This window comes from Podarcis muralis, chromosome 12 (genome assembly GCF_964188315.1).
Source record: "Podarcis muralis chromosome 12, rPodMur119.hap1.1, whole genome shotgun sequence".
NCBI classification, from domain to species: Eukaryota; Metazoa; Chordata; class Lepidosauria; order Squamata; family Lacertidae; genus Podarcis; species Podarcis muralis.
The window spans coordinates 51459493-51465492 of record NC_135666.1 but is presented as its reverse complement, the minus strand read 5'-3'; positions in this window follow the sequence as shown (position 1 = coordinate 51465492).

The following is a 6000-nucleotide window of genomic DNA, read 5'->3' as shown; positions in this document are numbered from 1 at the left end:
ATTTCAGCAAAAATCTGACTTTTGGCAATTCACTCAAAAATGATGCCAGAACCTTCAAATGCTCCCCTGAAAGGTTTGGCAGTCGAAACAGAAGGCTTTAAATCACAGGAAAAGAAATCTGCCCTCAACAACTTAACCGGCAGAAAATATTTTTTTGAAAAAATCCCTAAGCCCCGGGGTCACAATTTCAGCAAAAATCTGACTTTTGGCAATTCACTCAAAAATGATACCAGAAGCTTGGAAATGCTCCCCTGAAAGCTTTTGCGATGGAAACAGAAGGCTTTTTATCACAGGACTAGAAATCAGCCCTCAACAATTTAAACTGCGGAAAATATTTTTTTGAAAAAATCCCTAAGCCCCGGGGTCAGAGTTTCAGCAAAAATCTGACTTTTGGCAATTCACTCAAAAATGATGCCAGAATCTTGGAAATGCTCCCCTGAAAGCTTTGGCAATGGAAACAGAAGGCTTTTTATCACAGGACAAGAAATCAGCCCTCAACAACTTAACCGGCGGAAAATATTTTTTTGTAAAAATCCCTAAGCCCCGGGGTCAGAATTTCAGCAAAAATCTGACTTTTGGCAATTCACTCAAAAATGATGTCAGAAGCTTGCAAATGCTCCCCTGAAAGCTTTGGCGATGGAAACAGAAGGCTTTTTATCACAGGACAAGAAATCAGCCCTCAACAACTTAACCGGCAGAAAATATTTTTTTGAAAAAATCCCTAAGCCCCGGGGTCAGAGTTTCAGCAAAAATCTGACTTTTGGCAATTCACTCAAAAATGATGCCAGAATCTTGGAAATGCTCCCCTGAAAGCTTTGGCAATGGAAACAGAAGGCTTTTTATCACAGGACAAGAAATCAGCCCTCAACAACTTAACCGGCGGAAAATATTTTTTTGTAAAAATCCCTAAGCCCCGGGGTCAGAATTTCAGCAAAAATCTGACTTTTGGCAATTCACTCAAAAATGATGCCAGAAGCTTGCAAATGCTCCCCTGAAAGGTTTGGCAGTCGAAACAGAAGGCTTTTTATCACAGGACAAGAAATCAGCCCTCAACAACTTAACCGGCGGAAAATATTTTTTTGAAAAAATCCCTAAGCCCCGGGGTCAGAATTTCAGGAAAAATCTGACCTTTGGCAATTCACTCAAAAATGATGCCAGAAGCTTGCAAATGCTCCCCTGAAAGGTTTGGCAGTCGAAACAGAAGGCTTTTTATCACAGGACTAGAAATCAGCCCTCAACAACTTAACCGGCAGAAAATATTTTTTTAAAAAAATCCCAAATCCCGGGGTCACAATTTCAAAAAAAATCTGACTTTTGGCAATTCACTCAAAAATGATGCCAGAAGCTTGCAAATGCTCCCCTGAAAGGTTTGGCAGTCGAAACAGAAGGCTTTTCATCACAGGACTATAAATCAGCCCTCAACAACTTAACTGGCGGAAAATATTTTTTTGAAAAAATCCCTAAGCCCCGGGGTCAGAATTTCAGCAAAAATCTGACTTTTGGCAATTCACTCAAAAATGATGCCAGAACCTTCAAATGCTCCCCTGAAAGGTTTGGCAGTCGAAACAGAAGGCTTTAAATCACAGGAAAAGAAATCTGCCCTCAACAACTTAACCGGCAGAAAATATTTTTTTGAAAAAATCCCTAAGCCCCGGGGTCACAATTTCAGCAAAAATCTGACTTTTGGCAATTCACTCAAAAATGATACCAGAAGCTTGGAAATGCTCCCCTGAAAGCTTTTGCGATGGAAACAGAAGGCTTTTTATCACAGGACTAGAAATCAGCCCTCAACAATTTAAACTGCGGAAAATATTTTTTTGAAAAAATCCCTAAGCCCCGGGGTCAGAGTTTCAGCAAAAATCTGACTTTTGGCAATTCACTCAAAAATGATGCCAGAATCTTGGAAATGCTCCCCTGAAAGCTTTGGCAATGGAAACAGAAGGCTTTTTATCACAGGACAAGAAATCAGCCCTCAACAACTTAACCGGCGGAAAATATTTTTTTGTAAAAATCCCTAAGCCCCGGGGTCAGAATTTCAGCAAAAATCTGACTTTTGGCAATTCACTCAAAAATGATGTCAGAAGCTTGCAAATGCTCCCCTGAAAGCTTTGGCGATGGAAACAGAAGGCTTTAAATCACAGGAAAAGAAATCAGCCCTCAACAACTTAACCGGCAGAAAATATTTTTTTGAAAAAATCCCTAAGCCCCGGGGTCACAATTTCAGCAAAAATCTGACTTTTGGCAATTCACTCAAAAATGATACCAGAAGCTTGGAAATGCTCCCCTGAAAGCTTTTGCGATGGAAACAGAAGGCTTTTTATCACAGGACTAGAAATCAGCCCTCAACAATTTAAACTGCGGAAAATATTTTTTTGAAAAAATCCCTAAGCCCCGGGGTCAGAGTTTCAGCAAAAATCTGACTTTTGGCAATTCACTCAAAAATGATGCCAGAATCTTGGAAATGCTCCCCTGAAAGCTTTGGCAATGGAAACAGAAGGCTTTTTATCACAGGACAAGAAATCAGCCCTCAACAACTTAACCGGCGGAAAATATTTTTTTGTAAAAATCCCTAAGCCCCGGGGTCAGAATTTCAGCAAAAATCTGACTTTTGGCAATTCACTCAAAAATGATGCCAGAAGCTTGCAAATGCTCCCCTGAAAGCTTTGGCGATGGAAACAGAAGGCTTTTTATCACAGGACAAGAAATCAGCCCTCAACAACTTAACCGGCGGAAAATATTTTTTTGAAAAAATCCCTAAGCCCCGGGGTCAGAGTTTCAGCAAAAATCTGACTTTTGGCAATTCACTCAAAAATGATGCCAGAAGCTTGCAAATGCTCCCCTGAAAGGTTTGGCAGTCGAAACAGAAGGCTTTTTATCACAGGACTAGAAATCAGCCCTCAACAACTTAACTGGCGGAAAATATTTTTTTGAAAAAATCCCTAAGCCCCGGGGTCAGAATTTCAGCAAAAATCTGACTTTTGGCAATTCACTCAAAAATGATGCCAGAAGCTTGCAAATGCTCCCCTGAAAGGTTTGGCAGTCGAAACAGAAGGCTTTAAATCACAGGAAAAGAAATCAGCCCTCAACAACTTAACCGGCGGAAAATATTTTTTTGAAAAAATCCCTAAGCCCCGGGGTCAGAATTTCAGGAAAAATCTGACTTTTGGCAATTCACTCAAAAATGATGCCAGAAGCTTGCAAATGCTCCCCTGAAAGCTTTGACGATGGAAACAGAAGGCTTTTTATCACAGGACAAGAAATCAGCCCTCAACAACTTAAGCGGCGGAAAATATTTTTTTGAAAAAATCCCTAAGCCCCAGGGGCAGAATTTCAGCAAAAATCTGACTTTTGGCAATTCACTCAAAAATGATGCCAGAACCTTCAAATGCTCCCCTGAAAGGTTTGGCAGTCGAAACAGAAGGCTTTAAATCACAGGAAAAGAAATCTGCCCTCAACAACTTAACCGGCAGAAAATATTTTTTTGAAAAAATCCCTAAGCCCCGGGGTCACAATTTCAGCAAAAATCTGACTTTTGGCAATTCACTCAAAAATGATACCAGAAGCTTGGAAATGCTCCCCTGAAAGCTTTTGCGATGGAAACAGAAGGCTTTTTATCACAGGACTAGAAATCAGCCCTCAACAATTTAAACTGCGGAAAATATTTTTTTGAAAAAATCCCTAAGCCCCGGGGTCAGAGTTTCAGCAAAAATCTGACTTTTGGCAATTCACTCAAAAATGATGCCAGAATCTTGGAAATGCTCCCCTGAAAGCTTTGGCAATGGAAACAGAAGGCTTTTTATCACAGGACAAGAAATCAGCCCTCAACAACTTAACCGGCGGAAAATATTTTTTTGTAAAAATCCCTAAGCCCCGGGGTCAGAATTTCAGCAAAAATCTGACTTTTGGCAATTCACTCAAAAATGATGTCAGAAGCTTGCAAATGCTCCCCTGAAAGCTTTGGCGATGGAAACAGAAGGCTTTTTATCACAGGACAAGAAATCAGCCCTCAACAACTTAACCGGCAGAAAATATTTTTTTGAAAAAATCCCTAAGCCCCGGGGTCAGAATTTCAGCAAAAATCTGACTTTTGGCAATTCACTCAAAAATGATGCCAGAAGCTTGCAAATGCTCCCCTGAAAGGTTTGGCAGTCGAAACAGAAGGCTTTTTATCACAGGACTATAAATCAGCCCTCAACAACTTAACTGGCGGAAAATATTTTTTTGAAAAAATCCCTAAGCCCCGGGGTCAGAATTTCAGCAAAAATCTGACTTTTGGCAATTCACTAAAAAATGATGCCAGATCCTTCAAATGCTCCCCTGAAAGGTTTGGCAGTCGAAACAGAAGGCTTTAAATCACAGGAAAAGAAATCAGCCCTCAACAACTTAACCGGCAGAAAATATTTTTTTGAAAAAATCCCTAAGCCCCGGGGTCACAATTTCAGCAAAAATCTGACTTTTGGCAATTCACTCAAAAATGATACCAGAAGCTTGGAAATGCTCCCCTGAAAGCTTTTGCGATGGAAACAGAAGGCTTTTTATCACAGGACTAGAAATCAGCCCTCAACAATTTAAACTGCGGAAAATATTTTTTTGAAAAAATCCCTAAGCCCCGGGGTCAGAGTTTCAGCAAAAATCTGACTTTTGGCAATTCACTCAAAAATGATGCCAGAATCTTGGAAATGCTCCCCTGAAAGCTTTGGCAATGGAAACAGAAGGCTTTTTATCACAGGACAAGAAATCAGCCCTCAACAACTTAACCGGCGGAAAATATTTTTTTGTAAAAATCCCTAAGCCCCGGGGTCAGAATTTCAGCAAAAATCTGACTTTTGGCAATTCACTCAAAAATGATGCCAGAAGCTTGCAAATGCTCCCCTGAAAGCTTTGGCGATGGAAACAGAAGGCTTTTTATCACGGGACAAGAAATCAGCCCTCAACAACTTAACCGGCGGAAAATATTTTTTTGAAAAAATCCCTAAGCCCTGGGGTCAGAGTTTCAGCAAAAATCTGACTTTTGGCAATTCACTCAAAAATGATGCCAGAAGCTTGCAAATGCTCCCCTGAAAGGTTTGGCAGTCGAAACAGAAGGCTTTTTATCACAGGACTAGAAATCAGCCCTCAACAACTTAACTGGCGGAAAATATTTTTTTGAAAAAATCCCTAAGCCCCGGGGTCAGAATTTCAGCAAAAATCTGACTTTTGGCAATTCACTCAAAAATGATGCCAGAAGCTTGCAAATGCTCCCCTGAAAGGTTTGGCAGTCGAAACAGAAGGCTTTAAATCACAGGAAAAGAAATCAGCCCTCAACAACTTAACCGGCGGAAAATATTTTTTTGAAAAAATCCCTAAGCCCCGGGGTCAGAATTTCAGGAAAAATCTGACCTTTGGCAATTCACTCAAAAATGATGCCAGAAGCTTGCAAATGCTCCCCTGAAAGGTTTGGCAGTCGAAACAGAAGGCTTTTTATCACAGGACTAGAAATCTGCCCTCAACAATTTAAACTGCGGAAAATATTTTTTTGAAAAAATCCCTAAGCCCCGGGGTCAGAATTTCAGCAAAAATCTGACTTTTGGCAATTCACTCAAAAATGATGCCAGAAGCTTGCAAATGCTCCCCTGAAAGGTTTGGCAGTCGAAACAGAAGGCTTTTTATCACAGGACTAGAAATCAGCCCTCAACAACTTAGCCGGCGAATTTTTTTTTTTTTTTTTTGAAAAAATCCCTAAGCCCCGGGGTCAGAATTTCAGCAAAAATCTGACTTTTGGCAATTCACTCAAAAATGATGCCAGAACCTTCAAATGCTCCCCTGAAAGGTTTGGCAGTCGAAACAGAAGGCTTTAAATCACAGGAAAAGAAATCAGCCCTCAACAATTTAAACTGCGGAAAATATTTTTTTGAAAAAATCCCTAAGCCCCGGGGTCAGAGTTTCAGCAAAAATCTGACTTTTGGCAATTCACTCAAAAATGATGCCAGAAGCTTGGAAATGCTCCCCTGAAAGCTTTGG